The 21,628-nt window shown below is 44.5% G+C and overlaps 1 long non-coding RNA gene across 1 annotated transcript in view; it reads left to right on the top strand.

Annotated features, from left to right (window-relative positions):
- The window catches only part of LOC116557128, a 35,446-nt gene extending 17,303 nt beyond the window's left edge, over positions 1–18,143 (top strand). The window contains exons 2-3 of the long non-coding RNA XR_004271376.1: positions 16,631–16,737; positions 18,114–18,143. This is a non-coding gene — a long non-coding RNA (uncharacterized LOC116557128). The remainder of the gene's footprint in view (positions 1–16,630; positions 16,738–18,113) is intronic.
- The last annotated feature ends 3,485 nt before the right edge of the window (positions 18,144–21,628 follow it).

Raw genomic sequence — 21,628 nt, 5'->3', positions numbered from 1 at the left:
TGTTCATCATGGATATTGGCCTGAAGTTTTCTTTTCTTGTTGAGTCTCTGCCGGGTTTTGGAATCAGGATGATGTTGGTCTCATAAAATGATTTGGGAAGAATTCCCCCTTTTTGTATTGTTTGGAATAGTTTCAGAAGGAATGGTACCAGCTCCTCTTTGTATGTCTGGTAGAATTCGGCTGTGAACCCATCTGGCCCTGGGCTTTTTTTGGATGGTAAGCTCTTAATTGCTGCCTCAACTTCAGACCTTGTTATGGGTCTGTTCAGGGTTTCGGCTTCTTCCTGGTTTAGGCTTGGGAGGAGGCAAGTGTCCAGGAATTTATCCATTTCTTCCAAGTTTATTAGTTTATGTGCATAGAGTTGTTTGTAATAATCTCTGATGATGGTTTGAATTTCTGTGGAATCTGTGGTGATATCCCCTTTATCGTTTTTTATTGCATCAATTTGGTTATTCTCTCTTTTCTTTTTTATTAATCTGGCTAGTGGTCTGTCTATTTTGTTGATCTTTTCAAAAAACCAGCTCCTGGATTTATTGATTTTTTGAAGGGTTTTTTGTGTCTCTATCTCCTTCAGTTCTGCTCTGATCTTAGCTGTTTCTTGTCTTCTGCTAGACTTTGAGTTTTTTTGATCTTGCTCCTCTAGCTCTTTCAGTTTTGATGATAGGGTGTCAATTTTTGATCTCTCCTTGCTTCTCATGTGGGCACTTATTGCTATATATTTTCCTCTAGAGACTGCTTTAAATGTGTCCCAGAGATTCTGGTATGTTGTGTCTTCATTCTCGTTGGTTTCGAAGAACATCTTTATTTCTGTCTTCATTTCATTGTTTATCCAGTCAACATTCAAGAGCAAGTAGTTCAGTTTCCATGAAGCTGTGCGGTTCTGGGTTAGTTTTTGAATTCTGAGTTCTAACTTGATTGCACTGTGGTCTGAGAGACTGTTTGTTATGATTTCCGTTCTTTTGCATTTGCTGAGGAGTGATTTACTCCCAATTATGTGGTCAATTTTAGAGTAGGTGTGATATGGTGCTGAGAAGAATGTATATTCTGTGGATTTGGGGTGGAGAGTTCTGTAAACGTCTATTAGGTTTGCTTGGTCCAGGTTTGAGTTCAAGTCCTGGGTATCCTTATTAATTTTCTGTCTGGTTGATCTGTCTAATATTGACAATGGGGTGTTAAAGTCTCCCACTATTATTGTGTGGGAGTCTAAGTCTCTTTGTAAGTCATTAAGAACTTGCCTTATGTATCTGGGTGCTCCTGTATTGGGTGCGTATATATTTAGGATCATTAGCTCTTCTTGTTGCATTGATCCTTTTACCATTATGTAATGTCCCTCTTTGTCTCTTATGATCTTTGTTGCCTTAAAGTCTAATTTATCAGAGATGAGAATTGCAACTCCTGCTTTTTTTTGCTCTCCATTTGCTTGGTAAATCTTCCTCCATCCCTTTATTTTGAGCCTTTGTGTATCCTTGCATGTGAGATGGGTTTCCTGGATATAGCACACCGACGGATTTTGGCTTTTTATCCAATTTGCCAGTCTGTGTCTTTTGATTGGGGCATTTAGTCCATTTACATTTAGGGTTAATATTGTTATGTGCGAATTTGATACTGCCATTTTGGTGCTAGCTGGCTGTTTTGCCCTTTAGTTGATCTGGTACTTGTTGTTCCTTTATATGTGTAGAGCCTCTTTCAGGAGCTCTTGTAGAGCTGGCCTGGTGGTGATGAAATCTCTGAGTACTTGCATGTTCCCAAAGGATTTTATTTTTCCTTCACTTATGAAGCTTAGTTTGGCTAGATAGGAGATTCTGGGTTGAAAGATCTTTTCCTTAAGGATGTTGAATATTGGCCCCCACTCTCTTCTGGCTTGTAGGGTTTCTGCTGAGAGATCTGCTGTGAGTCTGATAGGCTTCCCTTTGTGGGTAACCCGACCTTTCTCTCTGGCTGCCCTTAGTATTTTCTCCTTCATTTCAACCCTGGTGAATCTGACGATTATGTGCCTTGGGGTTGCTCTTCTTGACAAATATCTTTGTTGTGTTCTCTGTATTTCCTGGACTTGAATGTTTGCCTGCCTTGCTAGGTTGGGGAAGTTTTCCTGGATAATATCCTGAAGAGTATTTTCCAGCTCGGATTCATTCTCTTCGTCGCATTCAGGTACGCCTATCAAACGTAGATTAGGTCTTTTCACATAGTCCCACATTTCTTGGAGATTTTGTTCATTCCTTTTCACCCTTTTTTCTCCAGTCTTGCCTTCCCGTTTTATTTCATTGAGTTGATCTTCAACCTCTGATATCCTTTCTTCTGCTTGGTCAATTCGGCTGTTGATACTTGTGCATGCTTCGCGAAGTTCTAGTGTTGCGTTTTTCAGCTCCATCAATTCACTTATATTCCTTTCTATTTTGTCCATTCTCGTTGGCATTTCATCAAATCTTTTTTCAAGGTTCTTAGTTTCTTTGCATTGGGTTAGAACATGTTCTTTAAGTTCACAGAAGTTTCTTACTACCCACCTTCTGAAGTCTGATTCTGTCATTTCATCACACTCGTTCTCCCTCCAACCTTGTTCCATTGCTGGTGAGGAGTTGTGATCCCTTGTAGGAGCAGAGGTGTTCTGGTTTCAGGTGCTTTCATCCTTTTTGCACTGGTTTCTTCCCATCTTTCAGGATTTATCCACCTGTCGACTTTGTAGTTGCTGGCTTTCAGATTGGGTCTCAAATATTTCAGATTAACGTTCTGTTTGTTGATGATGAGGTTATTTCTGTTTCTTGGTTTTCCTTCTGACAGTCTGGCCCCTCTGCTGTAGGTCTGCTGAGGTTCACTCCTGGCCCTGCTTGCCTGGGGTTCACCTGCAGCAGCTGCTGAACAGTAAGGGTTGTTACCAGTTTTCTTCTTCTGCTATCTTTGTCCCAGAAGGATACCCGTCTAGTGTCAATCTTATCTCTCCTTTATGAGGTGTCTCTTTGGATATATAGGGGTCAGGGATCTGCTTGAGGAGACGGTCTCTTCTTTATAGGAGCTCAAATGGTGAGCTGTGAGCTCTTACGGAGGCATGTCTATTGGATTTAAGGCTCATCTTAATCCAAGATGATCTCATCTCAAGCTCCTTAATTATTTATACCTGCAAATATCATCTTCCTTTCCTTTTCTTTTCTTTTAGAGATGGAGTCTTGATCTGTCACCCAGGCCAGAGTGCAGTGGTGCCATCAAGGCTTACTGCAGCCTCAACCTCCCAGGATCAAGCTATCCTCCTGATTCAGCCTCCTGAGTAGCCAGGTCCACAGGCATGCACCACCATGCCCAGCTAACCTTTTCACTTTTTGTAGGGATGGGTTCTCCTTGTGTTCCCCAGGCTGGCATCTAACTCCTGGCCTCAAGTGATCCTCCTGCCTCATCTCCCAAAGTGCTGGGACTACAGGTGTGAGCCACCATACTTGGCCTCTTTTTTCTAAATAAGCTCACATCCTCAGGTTCTAGGAATTTGAACTCAGATCTTTTGGGAGGCCATTTTTCAGCCTACCATGCAGAAAGATGCCAGTGGCACATGAGGTGATTCATTCAATAAGAGTCTTTCCAATTTTGCAGAACTGCAGGGATCATTATAGAATTTTTTAAAATTTTCCCCCATTCCATATCCTTTTTTGAAACCCATGAGTATCATAACCAATATTTAAGAAACTCTCACCAAATCCTGCCACTTACTAAGTGTCACGTGGTCCTCACAGCTACCCTGCGATAGAGATACTGTTCTTCCTCACGGGACAGAGGAAGAAAATCAAACTATGGGAAGTTAAGGGCCTTGTCCAAGATCTCCCAGCCAGGAATGGGTAAAGGTAGGATTGAGCTTTCAATCTTTCAGGATCTGGAGTCTTGAGTTTTTATGCAGGATACTAAAATGCCTTTTCTTGGAAATGTAGGACTTGGTTAAGAAGCTGTGGTTTGGAAGGAAGTAGAGGTCTGGGGTGATGGGACAATTTATACTATGTTTAGCAAAGAATTATTCTGGCACAGAATTTCCAGATAGGCTGAAAGCAGACTTTTGATTGGGAAGGTAATCCACAAGCTGGTTCACCTGATGAAGCTGAGGACCACTCCTCCCTCAGTGTTCACGTGCTCTCTTTCTCTCTCTCTCTCTCTCTCTCTCTCTGTCTTTCTCTCTCTCTCCCTATCTCTCTCAGCTGAAACTGAGACACCAGGCAGTTGGAGGTAAATGAGAAAATGTCCATTTTCATTGTCTCACAGATTTCAGTTCAGTAACATCTGCCAATCATATATTCTTATCGCAGGGATATTTCATTTTTTGCTGTGCAATCCTCTGATGCAAGAGACTGGGTAGATGGAAGGTAACACCAGAGATGATCACTTGAGGATGGCTGCAAATGGCAGGTGACTTCTCCTGGCATCTGACAACCATATCCACCAATTCAGGTTCCATGGTGAACAAGATCCAATTTCTCTTACAGTCAGAGCTGCTGAGGGCTAAGTGCTTAGAGCTTCTCAGCAGCCCTGTGAAGTCAGATCAATAATGACCTGATCTGGTACTCAGGGAAGCCAAGTCATCTACTCAGAACTGGAGACTGGCAAGCGCTAGGATCCCTCCAGGTAGCCTGAGTTCAGAGTCTGAGATCTTAGTTGCTGCAATACGCTCTCCAAGCCCATGTCTCAAGAATTGCCACTGCTTCAATGAAAGAAAATACAGATAAAGCAAAGAAGAAATTCACTCATTCATTCACTCACTCATTCATTCATTCATTCATCTGTCCCTATAGTGTCTGCACTATGTGCCAGGAAACCCAACAGGAAAATCTCTTCATCCATGTGTGTGCCCCTGAGTCTGTGTGGGACATGAACCTTGCCCGACTCAGGGATTATGAAGTTATGGTCCCCACCTTCCAGAGATTAAGAGTGGAATATATATCAATTAATCCAGGATAGTGTGGCAAATGCAAGAGAGACCAAGAGAGAGACAGGGCCAGCAGGGATTCCTGAAGGAGACACTTGAGTTGAGATTTGAGGGAGGAGGTAGATGTCAGCCAGAGAAGGAAGGGTTGGCCCACATTTTATTTATTTATTGAGATAGAGTCTTGCTCTGTTGTCCAGGCTGGAATGCAGTGGCATGATCTCGGCTCACTACAACTTCTACTTCCCGGGTTCAAGTGATCCTCCCACTTGTCTCTCAAGTGGCTGGGACTGCAGGCACACACCACCACACCCAGATAATTTTTGTGTTTTTAGTAGAGACGTGGTTTCATCATGTTGGCCAGGCTGGTCTCAAACTCCTGACCTCAAGTGATCCGCCCACCTTGGCCTCCCAAAGTGCTGGGATTACAGGCGTGAGCCACCGCACCCGGCCTGGTGCATATTTTAGGTGGTGGGTTGATGTTCAGATGTTCAGCAGGCACACACCAATGTGACTGTGCCAGGTTAAACATTTGATTACTTCCATATTGACTGGCAAACAGTGAGGGCCCCCACCCCACCTCCTGTCTCCTGGATCTCTGTCCACTTCCCCATGATGCCAACACTAAAGTGTTAATTTCCGGCACAGCAGGAAGCTCTGGGACTCTGCCCCATTCCTGCTCTTTAGTCCCCCTCCAGTTGGTGCTGGTGCTCTACAGGGTGAGACGTATTTTGATTTTTTTAAATTTCTGGGCTAAGAAGCAGTTGAGTAAGACAGCACGTAGGCCTGGGACATGCTGGCGGTCACCATGGCTGGAAAACAGGAAGCCACAGAGGTGCTGGAGATGAGGCTGCAAGACTCAGAATGAGCCCCTGAGGAAGGACCTTGTGTGACATACGTGAGAGAAGAGACTTTACCTTGAGGAGAACCTGGAGACACTGGGGTTTTTGTAAGCATGCTATTTTTTATTGATGTGTAATTGTACATAGTATAACGGACTCTTCTTAAGTCTACAGTTTGATGAGTCTTGACAGGCGTATACCCCCATGTGGCTGTCACCCCTCCACAGTTATAGATACACAACATTTCTGTTCCTCCAGAAACTTCGCTCTGCCCCTTCCATGGGAGATTTTAAGCAGGGGATGGCATGGCTGAACTTTGTGTTTTTCAAGTTTGCATTTGGAAAATTGTTTTGACCGTTTCTTGAGCCCCTCTTGCGTGCTGCACACTGTTCTGGCTGTAGAGAAGAGGGATGGGCACATTCTGGTGGAGGAGATCCCTTTTGGGGGAAAGGACGAAGGCAGTCAATGGTGTGCAGAACCAGCTTGATGGGCACGCACACTGTGCCCATCAGGGGACCACGGGCTTGGTTTAATGCTCTGCCGTCACCATGTTTAAATTCTTAATAGTTTTTGGATGAGGGGCTCTGTAATGGGACCCATGAACAAAGCAACTAGGCCTGATGTTCCAAAGGAAATTAACAGGAGCCGAGAGAAAGAGATGATATAGAGGGTCTGAAAGAGAAGATCCTCTAGGGAGGAGCGAGGAAAGAAGTCAGCCAGGTGACGAGTAAAGGTTGCAAGAAGGAATCGCTTCCCTCAAATTCTCTGTTTAGTGACAAGCATAAGATAGTGGAGACATTTCATATCTGCCGCTGTTCTTATAACTCTACCCACAGCCCCAGTAAATGTATATGGGCTCAATTAATTACAATGACTAGCACATCTGACAAGCCAAATATTAGCTCGCGAGAACTGAGTACACTTATAAGTATTAAGTACAGACCCAAATAATTAACAATAAGCTCGCTGGCGTTATTATCTTCTAATTAACTATAGAAAAAAATTCAAACCTTAGTCCAGAGCAAAATGAAAACAAAAGGAAAGCAAGGCCTCTGTCAGCTTTAGAAACGGAGGCGGTATAAGGAACAGAGAGAGGGCTCGGTGGATTTTCATCTGCGCTGATGATGAATTTCATCAGCTTCCTTTGCTGACGTCAAAGCCAAAATAAGTGCCTTGGTGCCTGTTTCTCCTGCTGGGGCCAGATGTCCAATGGGAAGAGTTTGGCAGAAGATAAACTGGAGGTCTGATTACTAGAGGCAGGAGGAGCAAGGTTGGCATTGCCCTGGAGAAATCCATCTCTATCATCCTCAGACAGACCGTTTGTCAATGGAATTTGGAACAAAGAGAAGTTTCATTGAAAGGAATCCAGTTGTCTCTTGGCAATTGGGTCTTCTTCCTGAAAGGAATCCTGAAGTTGGGCAGTTCAACTAAAAACCCAAAACTAAACACCTGAGCTGCCATGATATTATTGCCAGTAAATATTTCTAAAGCCAGGGGATCTAGAAACAGTTTTCCTGACTGATGTTCTTCCATATACTATTAGGCTGATACAAAAGCGATTGTAGTTTTGCCATTACTTCTAATGTGAGAAGGAAGTGTCTGCAATTATCTGAAAACCTTGGTTCTAAAGTCTCTAGTTCGGTTTAAATGATGTGGCTTTGCTGCTTTGGGCTCCCTAGTTCTCTGGATACCGCGGAAGCCCTTGTCTGCATTGTGTTAACGCCTTGTTACCTTTGGTGGCCTTTGTAACTCACTGCAAATCACATGGGAACCTTAATAGCTTCTCCCTTGCTCAGCTTCTTTTTAGCTCCTGATCAGCTCCTGCAGGGGAACACACTATCCCCACCTTGATCATAATTGTGGCTGCCATTATTCTGTGCTAACTACAGGCAGGCTCTGTGCTCAGAGCTCTGCCCGCGTTATCTTACTTAATCTTCCCGATAGGAAACTGTGTTGGCTGTACCTGCAGAGTGTATTCAGAGCCCAACCACTTCTCACCACTCCGTGCCACCTTGCTGGTCCAAGCTCCGGTCTTCCCTCACCTGGATTACTGCAGGAGGCTCCTCACTGACCTCCCTGCTGCTGCCCTTGTCTGTCTGTGGTCTATTTTTCAACACAGCAGACTGAATGATGCATTTGAAATACAAGTCAGCTCAGGTCATAAACCTCCAAGGGCTCCCCATCTGGCTCAAAGTTGAATCCAAAACTCCTCCTCTCGCCCTGGCGCGCACTGGTCCAGGCACTCCGGTCTCTCTGCGTTTTCATGAATGGGGCCAAATAATCCTGCCTGAGGGCCTGTGTACTCCCTGTTCCTTCGTCGCAAGATACCCACGTGACTCATCCCCTCTCTTCTTCCAGGCTTTGTTCAAATGCCATCTTCTTAGCGGAGCCTATCGTGACCATGCTATTCAAAATTTTCAGTCTTTAGGCCAAGCACGGTGGTTCACACCCATCACCCAGCACTCTGGGAGGCCAAGGCAGGGGGATCACTTGAACCCCCAGGAGTTCAAGACCAGCTTGGGCAACATGGCGAAACCCCATCTCTACCATAAATAAATAAATAGCTGGGCATGGTGGCATGTGCCAAGACCCCATCTCTATAATAAATAAATAAATAAATATCTGGGCATGGTGGCACACACCTGTAGTCCCAGCTACTCGGGAGGCTACAGTTAGGGGATCCCTTGAGCCCAGCAATTCATGCAGTAAGCCGTGACTGTGCTACTGAACTCCAGCCTGTGTGACAGAGCAAGACCCTCTCTCTAAAAAATAAATAAGAAAATCCAGCCTTTCCCTCAGCACTCCTGTTCAACCTTTTCTCATAAAACATATCACCATCTATTTTATAATTACTTATTATGTTTACTGTTGCTTGTTTTACTAACCACTAAGAACAGCATGGCCATAGGTGTACAATAAATATTTACTGAATGAATGAGTGAATGAGTAAATGAATGAATGAATGAATAAAAGAATGACCCATGAAGTATGTCCTATAATCAGTTCCACATTACAGAGGAAGAAACTGAGGGCTCATAAGCGTTTCCCTAACCCTTTACCTTTCCCAAGATAAGTTAGTTACCGCCAGAGTTGGGACTTCAGCCCAGGTCCTATATCCAAGGTTACTTACCTTCTACGTTTGCAGCAATTGTAAGTTAAGCCCATTCTTTATCATAGGCTACTGTTCAGTAAAAGCCCATTTCAAGACCCTGCTTACCTTGCAAGACCTGGTCTGACATTTGACCAATTCAGCGTTAATACCCATTGTGTTAGGAATCTTAGGAATCATCAGAATTGTTGATTTTCCACAAATGCAATACAGGATTTTTACATGAGAAATTCTGAATTAATCATTTAATTAATGTATTTTGTTTATTGATTTATTTTGTTTGAGACTCGGTCTCACTTTGTCATTCAGGCTGGAGTGCAGTGGTGCACTCATGGCTTACCGCAGCCTCAACTTCCCAGGCTCAGGATCCTCCTACCTTAGCCTCCTGAGGAGCTGGGACTACAGGTATGCACAATCATGCCCGGCTAATTTTTGTACTTTTTGTAGAGAGGGGATCTTGCCACATTGCCCAGGCTGGTCTCGAACTCCTGGACTCAAGTGATCTGCCCACCTTAGTCTCCCAAAGTGCTGGGATTATAGGCATGAGACAGCACACCCAGCCCTGATTAATGCATTTTGAATAACAGTTTCCCCAAATTCACATGTAATAGAAATATTTGTTGCTCTGGGACAAATAGGTGACAGAGGGAAAAAAGGGATATTTGGAATAGTCTAAAATTAGAAGTGGAATGTCAGCAGATATTTTTTAAGTGTAGATAAGACAATTACATAGTAATTATCTTCATCTATGTACTTAACCGCCTAGACTCAGGGGACATAATTGAGAAACTCAGGGGAAGTTTTTCCCACTCATTGCATGTCCTCTATGGTCAGGAGACTAGCCTTCTGCAACTTTAAAGGAAAATCTTGACAAATTACACATAAAATTACCATAGGACCTCACAGTTCCACTCCTACATATACACCCCAAATAACTGAAAACAGGCTTTCAAACAAAAACTCTTACAAGAATGTTCATAGTAGAATTACTCATGGTAACTAAAAGATACAAACATCCAAAATGTCCAACACCCAATGAATGGATCAACAAATTGTGGTCTATCCATACAATGGATTATTATTCAGCCATAAAAAGGGGCATGGTTCGATGGCTCACGCCTGTAATCCCAGCACTTTAGGAGCCCAAGGTGGGAGATCACCTGAGATCAGGAGTTCAGGACCAGTCTGGCTAACATAGTGAAAACCCATTTCTACAAAAAATACAAAAAATTAGCCAGGCATGGTGGCAGGCACCTGTAATCCCCTGCTACTTGGGAGTCTGAAGCAGGAGAATTGCTTGAACCTGGGAGGCAGAGGTTGAAGTGAGCTGAGAACATACCACTGCACTCTAGCTTGGGCAATAAAAGAAAAAAACCCCCTCTCAAAAAAAAAAAAAAAAAAAAAGAGGCATGAACCGCAGATGCGTGCTACAACATGGATGAGGCTTGAAAACATGGTGTGGAGTGAAAGAAGCCAGACACAAAAGGCCACATGTTATATGATTTCATTTATATGAAATGTCCATGACGGGCCAAACCAATGAGACAGAAAGCAGATTGGTGATTTTCAGTGGCTGCGGTAGGGAAAGATTGGGGAGTGACTGCTTAATAGACATAAGGTTTCTGTTTGGGGTGATGAGAATGTTCTGGAACGAGATAGTGCTGATGGTTGCGCAATATTACCAATGTACTGAATACCAATAAATCATATAATTTAAAGTGGTACATTTTATGTTATGTGCATTTTCCCAGTTTTTTTTTATTTTGAGATGATCTCTCCTGTTGCCTTGGCTAAGAGCGCAGTGGCACAATCTCAGCTCACTGCAACCTCCACCTCCCATGTTCAAGCGATTCTTCTGCCTCAGCTTCCTGAGTAGCTGGGACTACAGGCACATGCCACCACGCCCGGCTAATTTTTTGTATTTTTAGTAGAGACAGGGTTTCACCATATTGGCCAGGCTGGTCTCGAACTCCTGACCTCATGATCCTCCCACCTCAGCCTCCCAAAGTGCTGGGATTACAGGCGTGAGCCACCATGCCTAGCCCCCAATTTTTTACAAAAGTAAATTTTTAAATTCTGGCCTTGGCCCCAGGATGTTTTAACTTGGTTCTGATGTGGTAGGCAGGTAGCTAAGGAGTAGGTCCCTTCGTGGCAATTATTAACTAGGAAGAACTATGATGTATCAGACTAGGCTGTGTAACAGACTTGCGTGTGTGGCTGGCTTATATTGCCAGTCCTGCGGAGTCAAGGCCTGATCTTCCCTTTCTTCAGAAATGGTGACATATCTAGTACAATGCTATTCTGACAAGCTGAAAAGCCCATTTCTTTCTTTGTTTCTTTTTTTTTTTTTTAATTACCAAAGCCATATGCCCTGTTGTAAAACATCTAAACAACATAGAAGGTTGCGGTGAGCCGAGATCGCGCCATTGCACTCCAGCCTGGGTAACGAGAGAAACTCCATCTCAAGAAAAAAAAAGGGCATCTCTCGTCTTACCATTTTTATCCTTGGGTTTAACTGCCACCATCGACAACCTGGTGTGTATCCTTTCAGACCTTTCTCTACTCATGTACGAAGATCTACACATAAATGTGCATATCATTGTTGAAGTTTTGGGGCTTTTTTACAAAAATGAACTCATACTATATATATGAGTTGCAACTATATATACTATACATACTATATATATAGTGCACATATATATACACACATAGATGTCTGCAACTTGCTTTTTTTGAACTCAATATCATATCAGAAAAACCTTTCCACAGGAATACGTATAGATTACCTGTTTCTTCTTAATGGCTACGGAGCATGGCTATATGACAATTTATTTAACCAGTCCACTCTTGTCAGATAATTATCTTGCTTCCAATTTTTCACCATTGCAAACCAGGCTGTGAGGAACACCCTGTTCGTATATTCTTGCATACTGGTGGGAGTTTTCCTGTAGGAGTGATTCCTAGAAGTGAAATGGCTGGGCTGAAGTAAAATTCTTTCTTTTCTTTGACTTTTTAACAGCACATCAGTTCGGGACACAAACGTATATTGTCTCTGGCCTCAGAACAAAAAAGCTAGAACTTTGAGCTTGAGATCGGGCTTTGCTTAACTCGGCATTCACCCTGCATCCTGCAACCATAGCTATTTTCATTCATTTTATAAGCTCACTGTCTCCAGATTGACTCCAGCAGAGGGAAAAGAAATCAGGTCTTTCTGTGCCATTCTTCAAACATTTAGAGGAAATTGATTTTCCACATGGGCTGTAGCCAAGTGAGGGATGCGCCGGCACAGGAGTCCCCGTGACAGGCTATTACTACTAACACTTGCAACAATTAGGCTCAACCCAACTTGAGATATTTTATTAGCAAGTGTAATTCCTCATCAGGCTAATATTGCGAATTGCCAAAATCAGCAGCAATTCTAAAATAGGATTTCCTTCATAATCCCTTTTAAAGGGAACTTGAGGAGCCTTGAAGGGCTTGGAAAAAGAAAGCTTTTATTCTCCAAGCAAGGACAAAAGGCTGCTGGTCCAAGAAGCTGATAGCTTGCCTTACCTTTCTGCTCTTACCTTTCTTACGTGCTTTCTCATAGCATCCAAGGGGATGCTTTCATCTGCAAATAGCAGAATTGCAGTCTCAAACTGGCTTCAATAATACAGTAATGTCATATGCCCCTTTAACCTAGAAGTCTAAAGGTGAGGTGGGTTTAGGGTTGGTTGACTCAATGTCTTAACAATGACACTGGAGATTGGGTTTTTTCCCAAAGTGATTAAGAGCACTGGTCTCAGAGCCAGTTTGACATTGAATAGCTACCCTCTTGGTAGCGATGTGACTTTGAACAAATTACACAACCTCTCCAAGCCTCAGCTTTCTCTTTTGTGAACAACAGGATAATAACAACACAATAACGTATAGGGTTCTTGTGAGTATGTTCAAGGCTCGCTGCAGCCTTGAACTCCTGGGCTCACATGATCCTCCTGCCTCAGCCTCCAGAGTAGCTGGGACAACAGGCATGTACGACTACGTTCAGCTGATTTTTAATTTTTATGTAGAGACCAGGTCTCACTATGTTGCCCAGGCTGGTCTCAAACTCTTGGGCTCAAGCAATCCTCTCGCCTTGGACTCCCAAAGTTGCTGGGATTACAGGCAAGAGCCACCACCATGCCTAGCCTGATTTTCATTTAACCATTTAAAAAAATGCACAAATATTGGATGGGCCATGAAAACAGGCAGGGCCATCCCCCTGAACTAAAGGAAATCAGCTTGGGCAAAAGAGTGAGACTTCATCTCAGATAGATAGACAGACAGATAGACAGACGATAGGTAGATAGTTAGATACCTATAGATATATCTTCCAGGGATAACTTATTAGGAGCCAGATATTTTCCTATCTGACTTACATCCCCCACCAACCCAGTGACCAGAATGGGTCACATGACCTCTGCCAGAACCAATGACTAAAAAGAGGAGAGATTATTTTTGACCAATGAGGCCCACTCCTGGAGCTGAGGGTGGAGTCAGTTTGCCCTGAGTCCCCATTCTGAATCGAGACTGGGTGAATGCCTGACCCAAATAAGCGTTTTGTTTGTTTGGTTGGTTGGCTTTTAATTTTTAGGATCTTGTTCTACCCAGGCTGGAGTGCAGTGGTGTGATCATGGCTTACTGCAGCCTCAACTTCCTGGGCGCCATTGATCCTCCCACTTTGGCCTCCCGAAGTGTCTGGCTCCAAACAGTGTTTCTGTTAGGACAGGGGGTGGTAAGGCATGGATGCTGGAGGGGAAGCCAGCAAGCCGGCTACACCCACTCTCTCAAATCCCCAAGGATTTATTGCAAGCAGAGGACCCACTAATCCAGTTTATATATATCATCTCATAACAAGAACAAGCCTTTTGAGGATTTGGGCCGGAGAACATTGGCTTTGCTGACCTTTAAGTCTTCTTAAATAACCACTGTGGTCATAACTCATTGGATTGCAGGAATTCCAAACAATTTTACAGCACTTTTGAGTTTACTACACTCTCCCCATCTGATCCTTCATTTGACTTTCACTGTTCTCCAAGGCAAGGACTATCATCTTCTTTCTGCAGAGAAGATGAGACATGATTTGTCTAAGGGCACATAGTTAAGTCTTTTAACCTTGATTTCTGACCTCCAGATTTTGGGCCTTTTTCCACCCTACTTCCTGGTTGCAATGGAAGAGACAGTGGCAGCAGTTGCATCCTGGGAAGAGTTAGTGGCCGAGAAGGTAGGTGACAAGGCAACCAAGGGGATTTTACAGAGAGTCAGCATAGCCTTAAAAGCTGTGCTTGGGCCAGACACAGTGGCTCACACTAGTAATTCCAGCACTTTGGAAGGTGAGGTGACTATATTACTTGAGGTCAGGAGTTCAAGACCAGCTTGGAAAACATGGTGAAACCTCATCTCTACTGAAAATACAAAAATTGGCCAGGCCTGATGGTGCATGCCTGTAATCTCAGCTAATTGGGAGGCTGAGGCACAAGAATCACTTGAACCCATGGGGCAAAGGTTGCAGTGAGCAGAGATCGCACCACTGCACTCCAGCCTGGGCAACAGAGCAAGACTCTGTCTCCAAAAAATGAAAACGATGTGGCCAAGTGCAGTGGCTCACACCTGTAATCCCAGCACTTTAGAAGGCCAAGGCAAGAGGAGCCCTTGAAGCCAGGAGTTCGAGGCCAGCCTAGGCAACATAGTGAGACCTCCCACTTCTAAAAAAAATAGGAAGGAAGCCAGGTGAGGTGGCTTACGCCTGAAATTCCCACACTTTGGCAGGCCGAGGCGGGCAGGTCAACCTGAGGTCAAGAGTTTGAGGCCAGCCTGGCCAACACGGCAAAACCTTGTCTCTACTTAAAAATACAAAAATTAGGCTGGGCACCGTGGCTCACACCTATAATCCCAACACTTTGGGAGGCCAAGGCAGGCAGATCACCTGAGGTCAGGAGTTTGAGACCAGCCTGGACAACATGGCAAAATCTGTCTCTACTAAAAAATTAACCAGGCATGATGATGCCTGGCTGTAGTCCCAGCTACTTGGGAGGCTGAGGCAGGGGAATCGCTTGAACCCAGGAGGTGGAGGTTGCAGTGAGCCAAGATCACACCATTACACTCCAGCCTGGGTGACAGAGTGAGACTCTGTCTCAAAAAGACAAAAACAAAAATTAGCTGGGCATGGTGGCGCACGCATGTAATCCCAGCTACTCAGGAGGCTAAGGTAAGAGAATCGCTCGCACCCAGGAGGCAGAGGCCGCAGTCGCTGAGAGGGCGCCACTGCACTCCAGCCTGGGAGACTGAGCGAGACTCTATCTTAAAAAAAAGAGAAACCACAATGCTAACGGAATTGCTTCTGTGTAGTGAGGTCATAAGTGGTTTTCCCCAGCTTCTTTATCTTTTTTCTCTACTTTCCATTCTTTCTATAATACTCATTTTATAATCAAAGAAAAATATATGGTCAAAACCAGAAGGGAATTGGGTAACTTTGCAAGCTAAGGTTTCTTATTATATAGACAGATTCTGGCAATAAAGGACTAAGTGAGGCATAGCAGGGTTGTTTGCAGAGCGAGGGAAGGAAAACCACATCCTGAAGGGTCTTCCTTCTCTCAAGGTGGCTGTGCAGCCTCATCACAGCGGACAAGGAGCAAACAGTTGGAGTCCTACAGGTATATAGTGGGAAACTCACAAGCTATGTGGTTTTGAGCAAATTAACCACTCTGATCTTCAATTTCTTCATCTGTTACATGAGGATAATAATGCTTCATAATACCTCATACTGAATTTTTTTTTTTTTTTTTTTTTTTTTTTTTTGAGAGGGAGTTTCGCTCTTTTTACCCAGGCTGGAGTGCAATGGCGCGATCTCGGCTCACCGCAACCTCCGCCTCCTGGGTTCAGGCAATTCTCCTGCCTCAGCCTCCTGAGTAGCTGGGACTACAGGCACGCGCCACCATGCCCAGCTAATTTTTTGTAGCTTTAGTAGAGACGGGGTTTCACCATGTTGACCAGGATGGTCTTGATCTCTTGACCTTGTGATCCGCCCGCCTCGGCCTCCCAAAGTGCTGGGATTACAGGCTTGAGCCACCGCGCCCGGCCCTCTGAATTTTAAATTTTACTTAATTTGATTGATTTCAATGCCTCATAACATAGACTTTGAATTCTTTCAATTGTATGACAAATTGACTAGAGGCTGAAGATACAATAGTGACCTAAGAGACAAGGTCCCTGATCTTTGACATATTTCATTCTAATACAGGGTTAGAGGGGGGAGTTGAGTTGCTAATTGGAGGAACAGCAAGTGTAAAGGCCCTGGGGCAGACAAAAGCTTAGGGCTTTACACCAGAGATGGGTCTTACGTGCCTGGAGCTTGGTGAGTAGGTGGAGAATGGGAGCATCTGTAGGCAGGGGTCAGGCCTTGCAGGCCTGGGCAAGGAACTTGGATTTTATTCTAAGTACAATGTGAGGCCACTTAAGGGGTTTCAGCAGCGGACTAGCATGATCTGATTTAGGGTTTATGTCTCAAAAAGGCCACTCTAGCTGCTGTGCAGAGAATAGATTGTAGGAGTATGTGAGACGATCAATACACAAAAGCACTTAACGTTGGGTCTGGCACAAAGTAAGTGTCTTAATAAGTGGTAACTGTTTTTCATTATTATCCTTATTATCCTTATAATTAGTACTACTCTTTTGACTGCCTAGAGCTGCTTTGGGGTTCTTGGACATTTAGCTTCACATGGTATTGACAAAGCATTCAGACGAACCAGTGAATTTTTCAGATTTCCTTTTCAGGTGTTTTTACGTCCTCAGAGAGGTTAAAAGCCAAAAAAAAGCAATACCTGCCGCCAAAAAGAACAGTAGACAAATTCCTGAATCCAATACGGTTTCATCCTTCATGGGTAAGCACTGGTTATCTTAAAGCTCAAAGAGGTCTCTGGCTCTTGATTATGAATTTCAAACTCTGCCTAAGTCCTGGCTGAGCACGGACCCTGTTGTGAAATCCAACATATTTGGACATATTTAAAAATACCTCCCTTCCTCTCCTACCAACCCCTCCTTCCTGTAGACTCAGATCAGAGATGACTGTCTCTGGGAAGCCTCCTGTGATCCCAGGCCACACTCCACACCACAGCTGCGATCTTCTGTGTCCTTGGAGCTTGCACAGGGCCACATAGCGTGTAACACTCACCGCCTTCGTGAAGGTGAATTTCCTCCACTAGACTCTCAGTTCCTAGAGCTAGGCTGTTCGATTTGCTGGTGTTAGCCATGCGTGGCTATTTAACTGTATGTTGAAATTAGTGCAAATGACATGAAATTTCAAATTCGGTTTCTCTATCACACTAGCCTCATTTTAAGTCCTCAGCAGCTACCAACAGTGGGTACCACATTGGACAGTGCAGATACGGAATATTTCTATAATTGCAGAAAGTTGCAGTGGACAGTGGTGCCCTAGGGGGCAGGAATCATGTTTTATTTATTAGTTTTGGACTAGCAAGATGCTTACCACATAGACCTGGCCAGTAGGCACACCTGAGTTTAAATCCCAGCTCCTGATCTTACTAGCCGTGTGACATGTACCTACCTCACCATGTGATCATGAAATTTATATAATTCATGGCTGGCGGAAGAAGGAGGAAAAAAAAAAAAAAAAGACATATGGAGGATTTAAAACAGAGACAAACAGGGGCCAGGTGTGGCAGCTCATCCCAGCACTTTTAGAGGATTGTTTGAGCTCAGGAGTTTGAGACCAGCCTGGGCAATATAGTGAGACCTCACCTCTACAAAAAAACAGGGATTAGCCAAGCATGGTGGCGTGTGCCTGTAGTCCAGAGGCTGAGGTGGGAGGATTGCTTGAGCCTGGGAGGTTGAGGCTGCAATGAGCTATGATTGCATCACTATACTCCAGCCTGGGTGACAGAGTGAGACTGTCCCAAAAAATAAAAATAAAACAGAGCCTAACACCTAGCAAGCAAGTGTTAGCTACTGTTATTATCATCTTCATTCAAGTCACCAACACATAGTAGGGCCTGATAAATGTTTTTTGATTGCCTGAACAAATGAATGAAAAAACGGCTGAATAAATGGCCTTTATTTTTGGCTTTAATGAAAGCAGATGATCTCTTTTGAAACCAGGTATGATTGCTATTAATAGTAGCTTCTACTTATTCAGCACTTACTGTATACCAGGTCCTGTGCTGACTGCTTTCTACACATTTCTCCCAACAACCCGATGAAGGAGGAAGGCGGTTCTGTTGTTAACCACCCCTTTTCACAGATGAGGAAACTGACGCTCAGAGAAATGAAGCAATTGCCCTCCCCGGGGAGAAGCCCAGAATTTGCAGCTATGCCTCTGACTTGGCGGAGTTACTATTGCATCTAGATTACTGGCGGCCAGGATTGCTTCTACAAGTGATCTTGCCTTCCTGGCTCTCTCTGGTTCTTCAGTCTCCAAGGAGTGGGAGGACTGGGAGTGAATAGAGGCAGCGTCTGCGATGCACTCCTTCCTCCCTGACCTTTGGGAAGGGTCTGTGGCTCCCCCATTGTGAGCACACACCTGCAAGTAGGAAGGCAGGCTGCTCAGTTTTCTTTCCTGTTCACAGAAAGACTTTTGACCCTGGTTTCTCGGATTCTTTTCTTCCCCTATCCATCCCCAGGGCGCCAGCCCCTCTCCCCGTGCCCACCCCTCTCCACCTCCCCACGCGTACCACGGAGCAATGGAGGAGCTGCAGACAAGGGCGCCTTTCTTCAAAGTGGTTCGCCTTCATCTCATAAATTCTCAGCCCCGGCTTGATTGGCTGCACGCAAGGGAGCTAGGCCCCCACTCTGCTCCTCAGATACAAAGTGAGTTGTGTGCAGTCTGCCCACGTGAGGTCAATCACAGGGGCCCGCGCCTCTCAGAAATCCCGAAGGACAAAACACCAAAGAGGCTGGTCACAGGATCAAAATTATCTATGGCAAGACAAAGGAAAGCAGATAGCTGGGAAAATCAAGACAATGAAGAGGCAATGTGAACGAGATCTCTCGCTCATTCCTAACCTGAGGACTTGAAAGATGCTTAACCCTTTCCCCCACCTAACCTTTAGCTTCCAGCCCCATTGAACCTACCCACAGATGAAGACTGAGCCCAGATCTTGAGAGAATGGTCCCAAATGCACCCATTCCTGGTGTTTCCTTTTGCCACTTTCAAGAACTTGCATTTCCCATAAAGCATGATTCCAATGTTTCCAATTTTTAGGCACTAAAATTAGTCCAACTGTGTCTTCTAATTCTGTAGACACAACCCAGCTTGTGCAAATGTCCCTCTCTTCCATTTCTGGGTGGATTTTTGCATATTACAGGCTGCCAATTTTGTCGAGTGTTCTTGGGGGAAGAAAGAAGTTTAAAATCATCTAGCTGCTTACCGTGAATCAAATACTGCGGTGCCCAAAGTTCTGGTTTAGAGAGAATGCTGCGCATAGCACCAGCACGAAAAAGAAAAACACAGACAAATGTCCTACATACATCACCACCGCACATGCGGTAAGAATATGAACTGTAATTTATTGAACACTTACTATGGACCTAAGCCTTTCCCAGGCTTTTCTTTATTTGGCAGAATTCTATTTGATCCTCACAGCAATCCTCCCTCTGAGGTGGATAATATTTTTATCCATTTTATAGAAAAACTCAGGCTCCTCCAAGTTAAGTCATTTGCCCAAAGACACAATGAAAAATGAATCCTACTGAGATTTGAACCCAGATCTCTCTGACTACAAAGGCTATGAATTAAGCACTGAACTTCAGTGTGTAATAAGTACTAGTTGTTATTATCATCATAAACTACATTATCTGTAAATATGGAAAAGTATAAATTCAGGCAACAAAATTGCATGTAATCTGTGATACTTTTTAAAAAAGGATAAGAAGGTCAGGCACAGTGGTTCACGCCTGTAATCTCAGCACTTTGGGAGGCTGAGGTGGGTTGATCACTTGAGGTCAGGAGTTTGAGACTAGCCTGGCCAACGTGGTGAAACTCTGTCTCTACCAAAAATACAAAAATTAGCTGGGTGTGATGGCGCATGCCTGTAGTCCCATCTACTTGGGAGGCTGAGGTAGGAGAATCACTTGAACCCCGAAGGCAGAGGTTGCAGTGAGCCAAGATCACACCACTGCACTCCAGCCTAGGCAACAGAGCGAGACTCTGTCTCAATAATAATAATAATAAAGAAGGATAGGTAGATGATAAACGGATAGGAGGAAAAATATTAGAACAATTTTTGCCCAAATGTTGAGTGGTTTCTCTTGTGATTTTTTTGCTTTCCAGCTCCTTGCCGCCCCCCACTTGGTGCTTTCCTTTGCTTTCCAAGTATTCTCCATGAACCATGTATAACTTGTACCATTAGGAAAGAAACTGTGTGTGCGTGTGTGTGTATACGCATGTGTGTTCACACTCAATGCATGTGTGCTTTAAAAGCAAGAGGGAGTAGAGAAAAATGGCAAAACTAGGCCAAAGAAAGCTGGAATCTCAGTTATTTAAATCCTGCCCCAAATGGCAATTTGGGGGAATTCAAAGTCATCCCAAGCCCTGATGAATCAAAAGTCCTAAGCCATCTGCCTCCTAGACCAAGCCGGGGGCCAGCAATGTGAGAAAACCCTTAAACAATCCTCTAGAGAGTGTGCATTTCCCTAGAGGGGGAAAACAGAGAATGACAGAGCTCACCTAAGCAAAGATACAGGGTTCCTTCCTAACAGACCCTTCCAGGCTATTGCGTTTGCTGCTCAGATTCAGGCAGCCCCAGCTTTATCAAGAAACACCAGGGCAGTCAGAGAAGGGGCAGAAAACCTTCAGCCTGGCCCCCAAGACAAACCCCTAAAAGTCTGGCAGGAGGCAGCCTCTCTGATTCCAAGCCTATATTTTTCATTTCTTGTTTTAACAGTCATAAACGCCTTCCGATGCCAAAGCAGAACATAACTTTAATCCAGATAAAATAAAATTCCTAAACCCTGAAAACTATACGGAGATTTACAGGCCAATTTTAAAAAGCAAGAGCCTCGGTTGCTTCCAAGAGCGGCACATTCCACATCGCCGGCACTGGGTGCAGCCCTGTGGCCCTGCCTCCTGGGGACGAGGTCCCAGGACACACCGCTCAGCCCCGAAATCCACAATCCCTTGGCAGAGAGACAGCAAGTAAATGCCGTTGTGTGTGTGGACTCTTCTCAGGTTCCCGGGCTCTGGGGTCTCTTGGCGTTTAGGAGTCCTAATATGTTCCAGCTCCCCTCTCTCTGCCTCCCCTCACCCCCAGCTGTTGCAGAAAACCACAGTCAACCTCTTCTGGCTCTAAGCAGCCAAGTTTTCGCTAAGTAAACATGGAATGTAGGAGAAGATCAGCTCTGTTCCATTCCCAGCACTGTGGGTTGGGTCGAGGCTGGCCTGGCAGCCACCCTGAGAATCTAGCTAGAGCTGCTTCACGGATAACCATGGGCTGCTGTCACTTAGAGGAGCCTCACTGTGTGCTGAATGCTTTATTAACATAATCTCTTTGATTACTCAGGAGTTACTATTAATCCCATGAGATTGGACCTTTACTGATTGAATTTCATCTTTTCGCCCCCTAGGCCCATGCATCCTTTCTTCCTCCTGCTCTTACCCTTTGGGGCTGAGCTGTTCCAGTGGACTCCCATGCCCCCCAGCCCCTACTGCAGTTGGGTTTACCTAAGGGGAGAAGAGGCACTGGCAGGAGATGGGTGGAAGGAAGACAATGAGTTTGGGACACTTGTCCGCCACGTTTCTATGTTGCCGTGGGCTGGCTG

The sequence above is a fragment of the Sapajus apella genome, unplaced genomic scaffold (assembly GCF_009761245.1).
Source record: "Sapajus apella isolate SASKATOON/1434 unplaced genomic scaffold, GSC_monkey_1.0 scaffold2, whole genome shotgun sequence".
NCBI lineage: Eukaryota > Metazoa > Chordata > Mammalia > Primates > Cebidae > Sapajus > Sapajus apella.
This window is presented reverse-complemented; position numbering and strand designations above follow the sequence as displayed.